This window comes from Catharus ustulatus, chromosome 6 (genome assembly GCF_009819885.2).
Source record: "Catharus ustulatus isolate bCatUst1 chromosome 6, bCatUst1.pri.v2, whole genome shotgun sequence".
In the NCBI taxonomy this organism is placed as follows: Eukaryota; Metazoa; Chordata; class Aves; order Passeriformes; family Turdidae; genus Catharus; species Catharus ustulatus.
Window position 1 is genome coordinate 59,681,992 of NC_046226.1, and position 16,923 is coordinate 59,698,914.

The following is a 16,923-nucleotide window of genomic DNA, read 5'->3' on the forward strand; positions in this document are numbered from 1 at the left end:
TTCCAAAACACCAGCTCCTTTATCATGCATTAACATTTGCAGAAACAATAGATGAGATCATTGTAAATCAGAGTAGCAGAAGAAGGGGGGTTTGCAGCCAGGGAAAACAGATTTTTTTGAAGATGGTAAAGCCTTGGGGTCACCTCTGCTTTCAGTGGGTGGTCAGACCAGACAACATCCCTTCCAACTAAATTTTTTTTGTGATTTTAAAAGATTCCAAGAGATTGTAGCATCCAGTTTAGTAAGACAAAGAGAAGATAAATGAATGAAGAAATAGGAATGGGACAAGGAGGAAATGAAAGAAAACCTTCAGCCTTTTTAAGACAATATGGAGACTTGATTTATTTCACATTCTATCTACAGAACAGATTGCTGCCCTTCAGCTAAAGTTAGTGAATCCAAGTGCTACAGCTTTCATTTCCATGAAACACCAAGAAATAAGATGTTTAACTAATGGAAATAGTTAAGCCATGTCACAGAAACTCAAGTAAAGTGACAGAAGAAACTCAAGTAAAAACCAATGTTTTATGCCATAACAGTTTTGGGGAAAAATGTCCTGAGTTAAGCAGCAATAAAGAAAAAAAAAAATTATACTATGGCCAAAGACCAGAGATCCTGACCCACTGTTGAATAAGAGCAGCTATTAGAGTGCCTCACAGAAGAAATGCCCAGTTTGATTTCTTCTACTGGTGAGCCTCCAAGCTCACCAAATCAATCTCAATAAGGTTTCCAAAAGTGTTGCCTTTCAGGCGTGTGAGTGCCTCAGCTCCTGATTGCAAACCCTGGCTTTCTAAGCAATGCATTGAACTTTAATCCCAGCACAGATAAATGTCATTGACACCCTAAAGAGCAAAGAGGTGCTTCTCTCCTTAGGAGAGTGGCAGTGCCTTTCTCCTGAGGGGAATCCTAGTTAGAAGGAGAGAAGGGTTTTCTAATCCGCATTCTGTCTCTCACGCACATCCCTGCTCTGAAGCATTTGTTCTGTAGAGCCAAACAGTGAAGTTAGAGGTTGCAGAGGGTTGGCACTCCGGGTAGGTGGCAGCCTGCTGTCAAGGTTACATGGACAATGGGACAAGAACTAACACCAAAGCCATTTATCCGCCCGACTGAGGACTGAAATCAGGTCTGTCAACACCCCTGTCGGCGCCTTAATCGCCAGATTACTGGATATTTAGGCTGTTCCAAAAGGAGATCACAACTCAGGGTTACTGCTGAGTCCTGTTGGAGTAAGGACTATTGCATTCAGGCTGGTAGTTTGGGTGGGTGATCTTTGGATGCTGGTAATATCCATTGAATTAGTGCTTGAACAGCGAGCCTGTCACCCTCAGGCTGCAGCAGCCAACCTCTACGTGTTCTTCATGGGCAAACCAGGCTTTTTCTCAGCTCCAACACACGGAGTCTGCTGGGTTTGTTGTGCATTTACACCTTAGATTTGACCCACCAGGGAAGTGCCACAGCTACTGTGGGTTTGTTACAGTATTTGGGACTTCTGAACACCGTGCTGTCTGCTTAGGACTGAATGCTGGGACCAGAAACACTTGACAGATGTCCAATCTGTCCATAAATTCTGCCCCAAAAGGCTGTATCCTTGGGACCCTGAATTACTCTGCCTTAGTTGTCAAGCCCTGTTGGAGGTTGCAGCAATATTGCAGTGATATTACAGCTGCAATTAAATCACAGACTGTAAATTCAAGTGTCTTAAAAAAATAATTTCATGGCAGTGAGTGTTACAACAGTCCACTTGGCAAAGTTTAAATTTACTGTGTGGCCAAGAATATTATTTTGTGTTCTAATAGGGATAACGTTAAGGTGAATTTCAGCAGCTCTCAGCTGAGTGTAACCTATCTGAACAAAGAATTTTTCAGTGTTGGAATTCATATATTTTTTTGGTTGATGAGATATTAATCTTATCAGGGGTGCCTCAACATCAGTGACATCTTGCAACCATGTCCCATTAACAGAATGCATTGCTCAACCTTTGTAAATCTGCTCAGTGATATTAGTGAAGATAATGACTGCCAAATGAGCCAATATTTTCTTTTCTCAATGCTGCCCTAAGTGTGACTAATAGCAGATGCTTTTGGAAGCAGAGTGTAAGAAACAAAGGCAGGGTGTTGCACTCTTTGACATTCAACTTATGTCTTCCAGTGCTACTCACATGTCATCAATAAATTATCTGGAAACTGCAAATGGCACTAAGGTTGAGGGCTCTAAATCAATGTCCAATATTTATTGGAACTGCAGTAGCATCATAAACCGTGTGTGGTGTCTGCTCTGTACAACCAATGGCAATAAAGTGAAAAGCAGACAAAAGAATATGCCACAGATGAGTTAATTGCAGATACTAATCCTGTTTGTGGGCCTTCACCATCCTGGTTTGCTCTTGCTGACTTGTTGTTCTCTTTAAGTCAATATGTTACTTAGAACAAGTTCCACAGTTTCTGAGCGTGATCTTTCTCCTACAGCACAACTATTTTACTCATTTTAAATTTCAAATCACATCCCAGGTTATATCACTCAACGGTTCACATGAGATTCTAGATGATAAATCAAGTAAATGAAGGAAAAAAAAAATTCAGAATGGGTCCTGGGACTGTGCCTAAGGGCCAGAAGGTAAGCATACACCAGGCTGATCCTTTCTTCTTCGTGCTGCTCTATCTGCTGCAGATTTTCAGGGACAGCTTCCAGGCTCTGGCCAGAGATGCTGGCAGAGTAACCACTTCACAGGAGCAATAGGAATCACATCAGCACAAGATTTGCTTTATCATGATGTAGTTTCCTAACGTAGGATTTGCATTTTTCCATAGTTCAACGTGTTACAACCAGGTATCTTCAGCAGGGATCTTGTTCTCATTACCTTTGACGCTGTAATTTGCCATGAGTCTGAGGCTGTTTCTTACAGGCTGTTTGTGCTGTGGCAGCCTGGAAACCTTGATGAAGAATAACAAAACTTTCTTCTGTAGATAACTACATCAGTTGAGTGTTGACAGTGCAGCTTTGAGAGAAGATGGATTTTTTCCTCATCCGTTCAAGGATTCACACTCAAAACAAAACAAAGCTTGCATGATTCCCCCTTTCCATGTGTGATGGGTTTTCTAAACACCTTCTCCTTCTCCACAGTCCAGAAAGTCAAAGCACATCACGAATTGATTCAAGAGTCAAGTGCCATTTTTACAACTCTATTTGCTGTTGATGGCCAGTCTTCAGCTCTTTCTCATCCACCTACACATCTTTGTGTTTGAAATCCTTCCCTGCTCTACTTTCTGTTGCCTTTCCCCCTCTCTTTCTTTAATTCCCTTTCTCTCTTGGCTCTTTATCCACCTGCTCTTGCCATGTCGAGCTATCTTTCCAAGTCCAGAAAACAGAAAAACAGAAAACTCTACAACAGATTTGTCTTGAACTTTCTCCTCACCACAACCAGAATCAGCAGCTCCTTGTGTCAGAGTAAAACCAAACTGAATGTAACTCTTTTTGAAATGACTCTAGGGTGGAAAGCATGGGGCAGTTAGAAACAGCAATTAGGTCAGGGCTGTGGAAGCAATGTGGCACGAAGGTAACTTATCACTGAGACAGGGATCATCACCTCAGCCATCCCTCCCATCTCACCAAGGCGCACAGAACTCTGTCCCAGTCCTTCCACGACTGCTGCCCACCCTTGGGAGCGTGGTCCCTGTGAGCACGGAGACCCCAGGCAGCAGAGCAGTGCCCTGCTCTCACTTCTGCATCTTCCTGTGGTGAGGAGGAATCATCACTGATTGCTTCAGGCTGCTGATCTGCCCCATCAAACCAAGTTGTGATGAATATAATGCAACATTACCAAAAAGATAAATGGTACAATAACCACCGACAAACTGCAAACTTTTGAACCAGTGATTTTGTCTGAAGACGGGATCATTTCACACTGAAAGCATGAACTGGCTTCCTTTGAACAGAGCAACCATGAGAAATACGTTAATAAGTCTGAACCTACGAAATCAGACAGCTCAAGAGAAATTCTTTGGAGAAAACACCATTGAGGCAGGGTGTTCTGCTTATATGAAAGTATATTATTAAACTGTCTAATAGAACAACAGGAAAAGTTGTGAAGAAATCATGGTAAGCAATAACAAACTTGTGAAGTTTATGTAGTTTCACCCAGAGGGAGAAATTATCACCTTTGGTTTTGGGAGCCAGATGTGATTGTGTGTCATCAGTGCCTGAGGACAAATCATGCAGCTTATGCAAGAAAAGGGTGACTGGAACAGAAATAGAAGGGAGAACTGACCATGAATTCAAAACCAGTACTTGGGGTGTATTATGGAGCAAAAGAAAGAAACAGATTCCAACATTTTGATATGGAAAACTAATAAATAGAATAAAGAGGCAAATTGAAGCATGAAATGAGCTGACATAAAAGGAAATAGCTACAAGTAATGTTGATGTTGGATACATGATAATGAAAATTCACTGATAAAGAAACATTATTAAAACAAATAATTAATGACTACCAATTAGAATTAATACTAAAAGAACCTATAGCCTAGACTGCTAGAAATGAGAAGAAATTTTATTTATACACAAATGTGTACTTTTGTGCTTGGGAACAAATAGCACCACTATATGCTAGAACCTCAGTTTGAAATGACAGAAGAAGAACCCAAAATATACTCTTCAAAATCACACTTTTTATGAACTGCTGACATGAGAAAATGATGCCAAAAACAAATATAAGCCCAAGCTGCCATCAAGAGATCTAATTTCAGCAGAGGTATGAAAATATTTTTGCCATGTAAGATCTCAGTAAAATTTTACCTGGAATATTGTATAAAATTACAAATTTAATCTGAAAAACTTGCAAAGGCAGGAATGGATAAGAAAGAGATTCTCTCCACAAGAGGAGACTTGCAGATCATGGTTCTTCTAGCCCTGCAAATGAAAGCTGAAATAGGATAAGATTGCTCTCTCCAAATGTACCCCTGCAGGAGTGGTTTGTTGGCTGAAAAGGCGAGTGCTGGCACAGAAACAAAGGTGTGTATTGGCAAACGCATTCAGACTGAATCAGAGGACAATTAGAAGGTGGCTAGAGGAAGCAGAGCACAGCAGTGTTCAAAATCACAATTTCACAAAGGGGCTGAGCACCACGAGCCCCTTCAGCTCCCTTTAATCCCCTGCTCCCCACAGAGATACCTTAGAATTGTTTTCAGCAAGTCTGCTGTTTCTAATTGAGCAACAACCTTCCCGTCTTCAATACCTTTGAAGGTTCTTTCAAGAAAAATTTGTTCTTAATAAACTGTTTTATGTTAGTCATATGACCCAGACAGCCCCATTTTTAAATGAAGTGATGAGCCAAGCCTCACATGATGAAGTTATAACCAAACCTCCATCATTCCTCTGAAGGATCCCTTCCCCCTGCAGCACTCCTGATGGATGTCAGCCCTTTCTAGCAACTGTTTCTATCACCCACACATTTATCAATATACTCAATGTACTAAACTATAATTAAGTACATTGGTATGCCAAAAGGCAGTGAAAAAGAAGAGAGGAAATATCAAACGTAAATATCATTAATATTAAGCTGGCAGAGCTTGGCACAGTGGCCAGTGCAGTTAAGAGGTGTTTTAATTAGTTTTTACAAAAGAAGTATGAAATGAAGTTTCACATTCAGATCTCATGGCAGGTATTTCTGCTGCTTTTAAGTGACGTGGCAAGGACGCAAAAGTAGAAATAATGTTTGTGTTTAGTCATGCAGGAAAAGATAACTATCAGCCAACAGGAAACTGGTGAAGTTCAACAAAGGAAATGCAAAGCCCTGCACTGGGGAGGAAAACCCCAAATGCACCAGTACAGGCTGGGGATGAAGTGGGTGGAAAGCAGCTTGTGGGAAAGGCCCTGGGGATGCAGGAGGCCAGCACACTGACTGTGAGCTGTGTGGATAAATTCCTGCTCAGGGGAAAGCAGAGATTCTTTTCTCAGTGATGGGATAGGAGGCTACAAAGAGAAGTACGGAATTTGCACTTAAACAAAAGACAAAACCTCTTTTTATTATTGCAGAGGAGGTCCAGCACTGGCACAGAGTGGGTGTAGAGTGTCTGTCCTTGAGTGCTCAATGCCCAGCTGGACACAGTCCTCATGAACCTGCTCTGGGCAGGGAGGGTGGAGCAGACAATCTGCAGAGGCCCATTCCATTCCATTCCATTCCATTCCATTCCATTCCATTCCATTCCATTCCATTCCATTCCATTCCATTCCATTCCATTCCATTCCATGATTCAGGAATCTTTTCTGTATATACATTATAATCCCAACAGCTGCTCCCAAACCCCAAAGAACTGGCACATTACAATGGAAAACATAGAAAAGGTAGCAGAACTCACTTGACTGCAAACAATATATTTGTTACTCATCCTGCTTGTACACTGATATCTAATAAGCAGTATATTCAGGGTTGAGTTTAAAACCCACTTAGACCACTAAAAGAAGTATCCTCAATCATTTAATTAATTAGTAAAAGACAAAAGAGGCACTTGACAAAAAAGTGTATTGATTCTTTGGAGAGTAATATCACAAATTTCCTCTCACGATTCTGTTTTGAATCCAAAGACATCTTTAAATGCACCAACTAGCTTTAATCCACAGCTAAAAATAAGTTCCTGAATTTTTCCTAAACTGGTTTAACTAGTTTTGGTCAGACCCTTATCCTCGAAGCACAGTACCACAAATTAGAAAACAAACAAGATTTAACTGTGTTAGTCACTGCTCATACTGAGGCGGGTCCTGAGCTTCTGCAGGACTGTTTCTTTCTCACTGCACCTTGTGCAGCAGTAAGTTTGCAAATTCCAGCCTATATTACTGTGCCTGGAAAGCACTGCAGCTTGAGGACAAGAGCTGTTAATGCTCATTACATCACAAATGCATCCTTTATAAATGCCTTCTTTCCATGTGCCTGTCAGCCCCTATCAGCGTGAGCACAAATGAAATATTTACAGGAGTCTAAGCTTGCTGAACAGAACCTGCCTGTGCCCTTTCTTCTGGCAGCACAGAAAGTGATATTTCTCTTGACTAATCCTTTAATTAAATGGGTTGCTTTTAGCAAGGAATTGAAGTGAGCATCCCTTACTGCCTTCACAAGGAGCTAGACCATGCTAAACATCTGCCTTAGTTTATGCAAAACACTTCATGGGTGTCCACAGGTGACTGGAACAGAGAAACAGGACAAAACCAGCTCTGTTCCTCAGCTATACAGTGCATGTATGGGTACATAATGTATACATTTGCAAAAAGTGGAGTTATGCACAGGCAAACAGTTTGTTGTTTCATGTGCTCCTGCAGCATGGCTGTATTTCCTGCTGATGCTTGGTGGCTTGGTGTTCATCCTCTCACATTTCTGCCAGTGGCAGCTCTGCCAGCCTCCAAAGCAAGGAGACTGGGGAGTCTTGCCCAGGCAGGGGCTGCAAAATTAAACACTTCCATGACCTTGTCAATAAAGGGTTCGAAATTGTCACAATTTTTGGCCTTGCTTCCAATTGGAGAGATGTAATGAAGCAGTCTGGAAAGCCCTAAAAGGTTCCTGTGAATTAAGTAACTTGCCAGTGTTGCTTAGAGAAGTGGATCAATTGAAAGATACCACCCAAATCTCTTTTTTCTCCCCTGATGGTGAGAATTTAGGTGTTTGTCCCACTCTCATGGGTAACAAACCAACATTTTGCCTTGCAAGCACTTGCAATTATTTACCTATAGATTTCCTAGTGTCATGCTATCTCTGTACTGGGTAACAGTGTTTCAAATAGGGTTGGTTTGGGTTTTTTTAAATAATTTATTCAGTGTTCCCAGACTAGGCCACATTGGCGTTGATATCTTTGCTTTCCTGCAATGAAAAATTCACAATGCTACCTTGAATAACCAGCTTGGTAGGTTCTTTGAGAAGTAACCATATGTTACTGCATTAAAATGCAAATGCATCATGATACAATGTCACTGTGATGTGTTCCTGATGATAAATAATTTAAGAGGGATAAATTAATTGTGGCTTTAAAAGAGTAATCCTGAAAATAAATCTGATTTGCTTTACTATTATTATTATTATTATTTATTACTATTGACCATTTATACTGAGAGCATCAGTTAATCCACTGTCACTGCATTATAAATTATCAATAATGGACTACAGTGATCAGAGGAGATGGTATTTATTAGAGACAGAGTTTAAACCCCCACCATTTTTAGTTTTTTCGAAAACCAGACTGGACAAATGACACTGTTGTTCCCACATCGAAATATTGCTGGGATATTCCCCATGACTTCCCTTTTGTGTCACAGAACATTTTACTAAGCAACTTCTGAAAAATGTACCTTAATTTAACTGCTGTAGTAATCTGAGAAACTTTAATTTGCATATACCAGCTAGGGATTTTAAAAAAAAAAATTATATTTTTTTCTTAAGGGTTCATGTGTGCTGACTGCAAGTCTGTGTATGGGCTGCAATGGACTCTTCCTTTCTTGGGAATCTGAAATGAAAAATCCCCATCCCACAGTCTGTAGAGCTGCCTACCACATATAAGAGTTTCAGTACAACAAAAAAGGAACCCTTGCTGTGTAACAGGGTACAACAAAATGGTAAAACCTTTTTGTGAGGGATTCAGACTCAAATCTTTGCCTGAGTTGGGTTTCCTTTATGGCTGAATGACTGGATGATGTCCCAGCTCCAGTGAGCAGGTGTTTTCCAAGGGACAATCTGTGAAAAGCTGTCCACTGGACAGTTACAATAAGGAGTTTACAGTTATGTGATTCTAAGTAGTCTGTCAAGAAGCACTTAGGTACCAGGTGTAACTACTGTGGAGTGAATGGGAACACATACCTAAAAATAAGTATAAAATGATCATTGAGCTGCCCTGGATGATCTGAGCAGAGCTCCCATTCTCATGGCCTGGGTCAGGCACAAACCATTCTGAAAAACCAACCTGCCCTTGCACAAGCCAGGACTGTGCTTACAACAATTCTCATATAATCCCTTATTTGTACAGTAATCTGGGTAGTACAGGTTGCACAAGCTTATATAGGGTGTTTCCTAACTTTGAAACACCTTTTTCTTTTTTTTTGTGCAGCTGATGCGTGTCCATCTGTGCAATATTTAGTTGTGAAACCCATGGCATATGGTGGCAGGGCATGGCACAGTGGCACCCAGTACCAGGACATCACGTTGTGCTGTTTGGTAACAAACAGTGAGGCAAGTGACTTGTGCACACAAATCCTATCAAGAGCAATCTGGTGATCTCAAAGTCGAGTTCAGCGCTTGCTGTGGTAATGTGTGGTTGGGCTTGATGGCCTCAAAGGCCTCTCCCAGCCTTGGTGCTTCCACCAGTCCATGATTCCGTGAATCTTTGCCATTGGCAAAGAGGTTCTGCTGCGTTTGGGCTGCTCCCAGCCCTGTGGTGCTGCTGCTGTGGCCTGGTGGGTGCGGGCTGGGAGGGCTGGGGATGCTTTTCCCAGAGCCTCAGCCGGGCTTGGAGCTTTGGAGCCGGCTTTGGGATGGCAGCATCCAGGGTTTGGGACATGGACATACACAGGGACACTGTGGGGACGCTGCAGGGACACTCCCAGCACCTCATGGAGCAGCCACTCCACTCTGTGTGATATGTGCGTGATGTGTCTGTGATATGTGTGTGTGATATGTGTGTGTGTGAGGGGTCTGTGATATGTGTGTGACGTGTCTGTCTTGTGTGACAAGTGTGTGCGTGATGTGTCTGTATCTCTGTGTGTGTGATGTGTGTGATGTGTTTGTGTATCAGTGTTTGTGTGTGATGTGTCTGTGTGTGTAAGATATGTGTCTGTCTGTGTGCCTCTGTCGCTCTGTCTGTGTGTCTGTGTGAGTCTGTTGCTCTGTCTGTGTCTGTGTGTCTGTCTGTGTCTCTGTCGCTCTGTCTGTCTGTGTGTGTCTGTTGCTCTGTCTGTGTGTCTGTCGTTCTGTCTGTCTGTGTGTGTCTGTCGCTCTGTCTGTCTGTGTCTGTCACTGTGTCTGTACGTCTGTCTGTGTCTCTGTCGCTCTGTCTGTGTGTGTGTGTCTGTTGCTCTCTGTCTGTGTGTCTGTCGCTCTGTCTGTCTGTCTGTGTGTCTGTCTGTGTCTCTGTCGCTCTGTCTGTGTGTGTCTGTCGCTCTGTGTGTCTGTGTCTGCGTGTCTGTCTGTGTGCCTCTGTGTGTCTGTGTCTGTGTCTGTCGCTCTGTCTGTCTGTGTGTCTGTCTGTGTCTCTGTCTGTGTCGCTCTGTCCGTGTGTCCCTCTCTCCCTGTCTGTGTGTCTGTCGCTCTGTCTGTGTGTCCCTCTCTCCCTGTCTGTGTGTCTGTCGTTCTGTCTGTCCGTGTGTCCCTCTCTCCCTGTCTGTGGGTCTGTCGTTCTGTCTGTCCGTGTGTCCCTCTCTCCCTGTCTGTGTGCCGCGGAGCGCGCGGCTCCCCGCGCGGCGCCGGGGTTAGGGGGCGTGGCCTCCTCCCGCCGGCCAATCCGCGCCGTCCCCGTGCCGCGAGCGGCGGCGTGTGCAGCCAATGGGCGCGCGGGGAGCGCGCGCGCAGCGGCCAACGGGAGCGGCGGTGCGGGACCGTGCGGGACCCTCGGGGCGGCGAGCGCCGGGCGGGCACAGCCGGGGCCGGGCAGCGCCGGGGCCGCGCTCACCGCCCGCACCAGGTACTGCCACCGCCGCGGCCGGCCGCGCTCGGCACGGGGGGCACGGGGGGCACGGGGGGCACGGGGGGCACGGGGGAGGGGGCGGCCGCGCCTTGCCGGGAGGGGAGGATGGAGGGCGCCGCGGCGGCGGCCGGGCCGGCGGAGCGCGGCGGCCGCGGTCGATGCTCAGCGAAGCGGGGAGCGTGGGCGAGGCCGGGAGCCCCGCTCCGCCCGTCGCAGGGCCCGGGTACCACCATCCATCCCCCGGGCGCTGGGCGGGCCTGCGGCCGCCCCGGCCCTGCCTGCCCGGCGGCTCCGGCCCGGCGGTCCCGTGGGGCAGAGCCCGGGCCGGCGCTCGGAGCGGGCTGGCGGGGAAGGCCACGGGCTCCGTGCGCTCCGGGCAGCGAGCGTGTGCCGAGAGCCGCGATGGGCCGCGCCCGCCGCTCCCAGCGCTCCATCAGCAGCGGGAGAGCCTTTCCTCCCTCCCTCCCTGCCTTCCTCCCTCCGCCTGTGCCCCGGGCAGGCTCGCGGTCCCCGTGGGGCAGGACCCGCGTGGGTCCGGAGCGCTTCCCCGGGGGGAGTTAAAGCCTGGCCGCTCGCAGGGATGCAGTGGTTGGTAACGAGCTTGTAATCGAAACCTGCTTGAATCCCATGGAAATAGAAACCTTTAATTTCATTTAACCTACTTCAAGGCTTTAGCAACTGAAACTTTTTTTTTTTAATGTTTTAATAACTCTTCCGGTAATAATTAAGAAGTGGAGCATGTAGGAGTTTTAGTATCTGTGACATCCATCTGTACTGCAGCAAGGCTAGAATTTCTTGATCCCCAACATCCCCAATTTGTGTATTGTGTCTGTGCTTCTTCACTGTGATACCATTATTTCAGCAATTTGGAAATTATATACTAGGTATAGGGTAGATTTCTAGGACCATCACCCTTCAGTTTCTCCACCCTGTTTTTCACTTTCCATTCACATATAAATGCCTTAAAATCCAGCCACTTCCCCATCAAAGCCTATAGATGAATGGGATAGATCAGTTTTATGGGTTATGTTTTTATGGTTTTTTTTTTACCTCTACCTGTTGCAGAGCTATAAGGTAATCGCAGCTCTAGATCTCTAGCTTTGTACTGCAAGTACTTGGCCTTTATTGCCGGACTGTAGGTATAGTGAAGCTTTGCTAGACACAATTTTAACAGAGAAACACATTGGGGGAGTTGTTCTAGATGAAGTGTGGCTGCAGGTTTTGGCCATCATAAATGTTTTTCTTCTTACAGTTCCAGAATAACCCAGCCTGTCTAAGATGATATTAGTCATCTATAACAGCTGATACTTTTCGATAAAATTTAACATCGAAGCAAAACTGTAACCATCCATACCACCTCGTAGCTCCTGGAAGGCGGAACTCAATCTCCTTGTGGCTGCTACAAAGTGAAGAGTTCTGTGTCATCATCCTGTTTCTGAGTTCTAGCTCTTGGAGGAGCTCCCAGTTCCTCACAAGGGTTGTTGTTTCCGGTGCTTGGAAGGGGATACACAACAAACTAAAATGCTTATCCAGCCATTTGGAAGGTTTGAGTGAGTGCCTGAGAAGGTCCTGGATGTTTTTGGAAACGTGAATTGTTGCAGTGACTGCAGGCTTGGTTGGCTTCTTCAGCCACAAATTACTTGTGTTTGGCTTTTTGTCACAAAATATTCCGTGCTTGAGGACGTTCAGTGTGGTTTGCTTCTTACTTGTCTGCAGGAAGCAGAGCTGCTGAGTGGCAAGCTAAAAATTTTGAAAAGGAGCCAATATCAGCAAAAATTGTGCTTGGCTAGTTTGGTACGTGGTGTGGAGGACTTGCACTGTGTAAACTTTAGGTGTGTGGGCATGGTTAGCACCATCATGCACATCCATGGTGTTTCTTCCAAGCCTTGCTCTAATCAGTTTTCCAGCCCTGCTTTGTTTTTAGCCTTGCCGCTTGCACGGTTTGGAAGCTGCAGACTGTAGTAACAAATCCTGAATAAACCAGGTATTCCCATTTTTTATCTCCTGAGTGTCTCCAGTGCAGGATTTGCAGCCAGCACTGAGTGTGGTGACAAAGCTGTGCTTTGAGCAGATGATTGCTGTCGGTGTCTGTGTGTGCACACTGCCTTTCCCAGCCTGATGTTTGTAAATTCGTAGAGCTCCTTGTGCAAGAGGTGTAATTGATAGATCCGAAGGAGACATTCATTAGCATAAATAGGAGTTGGGATTGGAGCTCTCAGCAGCCTGCACACCATCAGTATCGCCCTCCTGCCGAGTAAATAGCTCTTCTCCTGAGCAGGGGCAGGAGGAGGAGGCTGCCAGCATCCTGCTTGGAAGACAGGTAGGCAATCTCTTGGTGCAACTTGCTTTGAGTATCTGTTTAAGTCACTTTTAAAGATCAGAAAGTTGGGAATGGGTTTTTGGGTGGTTTTTTTTTGCTGTAGTTTGTTCCATGTGTATTGGAAGAAAAGAAAGGTAAACTAGTATGTTTGTTTTTTTATTTAGAAGATGGTTGTGTTTCAAGCACAGCTTGGAAGAGCAGTTGTCAGATAAATGAGTAATTTATAAGTTTTAAAAGAATTATTGTGAATTTCTGGAGGAACATAATAAAAGAGAAAATACCATTTTTAACCATAAAAGATTTGGGAAAGTATGGAAGGAGTCTGGGAGTGTTGATTCCTAGCACTTCAAATTCATCGTGTAATGTCTATTGTAAAATGTGATTCAAACCTTCTATGTAATTAAAAACATGAGAGGAATAAGAGCTGGGCTTTTTGTTCTTGATTAAGTATTCCTGTTGTAATTGCTTTATGAATAAGTTTGAACAGAACATAATTGCAGGCACAGTTTTTGGGTAGCTATCCTTTTCTTGTTCTGATCAATATAAAAAAGGTGAATCTGGGTTTTAATTACCAAGATTTGTCTTTTACCACTGAAACTTGACAAACTGATGAGCATTTGAAGGGGGTGGGTGAGCACACACCATTCAATTTAGTCGATTTTTGGCTTTCCCCTCCCAGCAAAACGCCAGTATCACAGTAGGAACTGGAGCAATAATCCTGCTGCTGCTAAAGCTTTCCCTGGTGATAACCAGGGCTGGGTATCAGCAGGCTCATGAGGAGGCTGAAGTGATGCCTTTGGCCTGTTTTCCTAAGGCAGTGAATTAACAATGGAGTGATGGAGAGTCAGAACTGAGTGGTGCTGCTCTGCTCATTGTGTCCTTCAGACAGGTTCTGTTCTCCTTTCAGGGTTAACTCAAGAGTAATGATTTATGCAAAGTAAGAGCCATGATTTATGCAACTACCCTGATAAACAGTGAGGCTTTATCTTGTAATCCTTTCATAACCAAAAGTGCAAGTGAGATTTCTAATGCAGATTTCCAATTAAATTAGATAAAATTGTCTGGAACTCAGCGTCTATTCAACAGATCTTGAATCTGCCTGCCTTTTGATTTCTTATAATTTGGTTAAAACCTCCCTGCATATGTGTTAAACATGTTTTCACGTGAACTGGAGGTGGAGTACAGTAGATGTTCTCAGGTGGGATATGCTTTCCTGGAATAGCTTAATTTCTGACCTGATCTGTGCCTTTTGTGCAATTCTGAGAAATGAGTTTAACCATACCAAAGGAGGCTTTTTTTTCCCTTCAATGTGCACTTGATGACTAAGCTCAAACAGTAACAATTTAGAAAAACGTTAACGTCTAACCTAATTATAAAGGGACACTAAAAACTTTCTGCTTTGTTTGAATTCATTTTCAGAGGAGGAACTGTCTGTAAAAGAAACATAGTTACAGCAAAGCAAGGGACTCCCCTAGTATGTACTTTGTGAACAGATTACTTACTGAGAAGTAATTACAAAGTCATCTGGTGCAGAGTCCCTCTGACTAAAAGCAGAAGTAAGTGGAAATTTGTAGTAAAACCATAACTTTGCTGCAGTAGGTGTGTGAGCACATGCTTAAGAATTATCTGTGTAACCACATGCACCGAAGAGCTCTGATGAGAGTTCTGATGAAATCAACTCAGCAGTGCCCCACACTGAAATCAGGTTCTGTTCCATAAGACTAAAGGATTAAAATAGGGCAAGTACTCCATGGTTGTGAGCACAGCCCTCACTTCAAAGCATCTTATTTCACAAGGGTGTCTTTGGTGAAGTAGTTGGTGAGTTGGGCTGAATTCTGCTAATAAATTATTGGTGGCCATGGGTCCCAATTCACCATTTTCCCAAAGCAATTGAGTGAGTTTTGGTTTTGTCACTGTCATCTAAAAGAAAGTGTCAGAGCTACTTCCATGTCTGGTGTCAATCAGTATTTTGGTATTGAAATGCTGTAGTGCTGTTAAATAGATCATATGCACCTAAATCAATTTAATGGTGTTCCTTACCTTGAATGCCTGTGCTGCCAGAGGCAGTAATATATCCAGGAGGAATGGAGCTTGAGGAGCACACACTCCAGGGCAAGTTTTCAGTGTCTGACATATTTCAGTGGTTAGGAATAGTAAGGAGAACTGTTTGAAAAGCAAGTCTGCTTTATTTTTGTACATAGAGCTATACACTCAGCCATGTAAACTTTGACCTAACTAGATTGGTTACTCGAACTGGTATTGTGTTTCATTAGATAAATGATTTAAAGAGGACAAATCTCTTCATTGGTAGTTGAGAAGTTTCCTTATAGTCTTCAACTACTTTGAAATGCCTTGTTATTTTTCAGAAATTCTCTTAATTCACTGAGTGTCAGCCCTAAGTTTGCTGTATTCTTTGCCATAGAGTTTTGAGTCTTCTGATGGCATTTATCCATTATTTTGGCTGCAGTTATAACTTGGGCCTGGTCCTAGAGGTTGATTTAGTTTTGTTGTATTTCTCATGTAGAGAAAACTCAGTATTACCCTGAATCTATCCCCATTATTGTGTGCAAAATGTGTAGTGAGACACTTGAGGTCTGGCATAAAACCAGGAGGGCCAAGCCAAAGACTGGCTAGCAGATGTTGGATTAGTGGGCCCATTTTGATAATTCTTCAAAATTTACTTGTTCTAATTAGCTTCCAAGCCTACCAGTGTGTTTTCCAGCTCCTGGAGGTGTGTTACAGACTTACAGCTAGTAAAGAAAATGCACTTGCATAGAGTAGATAAGAATGCTGGTGAAATCTAAAACATGGCCTGTCTTTCTGCTGGTTGAGGGAAGAATTCCAAGTTTTCCACATGATTGGGAAGTTTGGAATAGGTGTGCTTTAAGGTTAACTTGCACCCAAAGCTGCTTACAGTCTCTACTCATCTTTGAAAGCAGTATCTTTCACAGATAAGGTTTCCCAATGATTCTAACCTTGGACCACAAAGACAAACAGGCTGTATCCTTTGGAGATAAGCTGGCAAGGTGTTGGCCACATAGGGTAGGTCACTGGCCCTTGTGGTGCTTGAAAATGGGCATTCTGCTGATAGCATTCATTGATTTACTCTTGTGGAACAAGGCACAGAGGAAATGAGACATGATGATATGATATGACATGACCCAGACTTTTCTTTCTGGCAGAAATCTTGTTTGGATGAGTTAAATATTACATCCTTTGTTGCCCGAGTCTTCCAATCTCTCCAGTTCCCAGAGATTTATTTTTTTTGGCTTGCAATGTGGCAGTTTGAGTTCTATATGAGAGACTTCTGTAATGATTTTTGTCTGGTGTGGATGCACTGGGGTGTGTTTGTGGTGTTTAAACATACTTGGTGCACTCAGATTTGATGTCTGGATGAATTTCGTCTTCTGAACAGAAACATAAAATTCTCCTACCACCTTACTTTGTCTGCTTTTTGCTCCTGCTAGTGCTGGGTTCAAGCTGTCAGAGGGAGAGGGGAAATTGATTTGTTGTGCTGTTGTTTTTGCAGAACTTTATAGCTTGTTGCTGATGTTTGAGAGGTTGGGAAATGCACGTTTTCTATTTCCTGGGAGCGATAATCTTGATAGGATTGAATTTGGAGGGAGCATGCTGTTGACCTAATGTTTGTCAGTGATAAACTAGAAGACAGAGCTTTTAATCTCTAGCAAGGACACACATGCACGCTCTCTAGTTGCTGGATTTAGCATTTAAACATTCAGTAGAACTGCAGCAGGCTTTCCTGGCACTTGCAAAGCACATCTTTAAGCATCTTGATCTGTGTTTGGTCAAATCTGGGAACTGATCATTTTCCTGTTGAAAACAGAATTGTCCTTGTTTTGAGAGTCAGAGCCCTCTGAAGCTGTGAGTTAAATATTGCTGCAGTAGCTCTGGTGGCAAACAGAGCTGCTGTTGTTTGCTCCATAATAGCAC

General features: G+C 43.7%; 1 protein-coding gene across 1 annotated transcript in view; it reads left to right on the plus strand.

Moving 5' to 3' along the window:
* Positions 1-10,591: 10,591 nt before the first annotated feature.
* FAR1 (fatty acyl-CoA reductase 1) overlaps positions 10,592-16,923 on the plus strand; it is a 34,105-nt gene continuing 27,773 nt past the window's right edge. The window contains exon 1 of the mRNA XM_033062517.2: positions 10,592-10,649. The gene's annotated coding sequence lies outside the window, so the exon portion shown is untranslated. The remainder of the gene's footprint in view (positions 10,650-16,923) is intronic.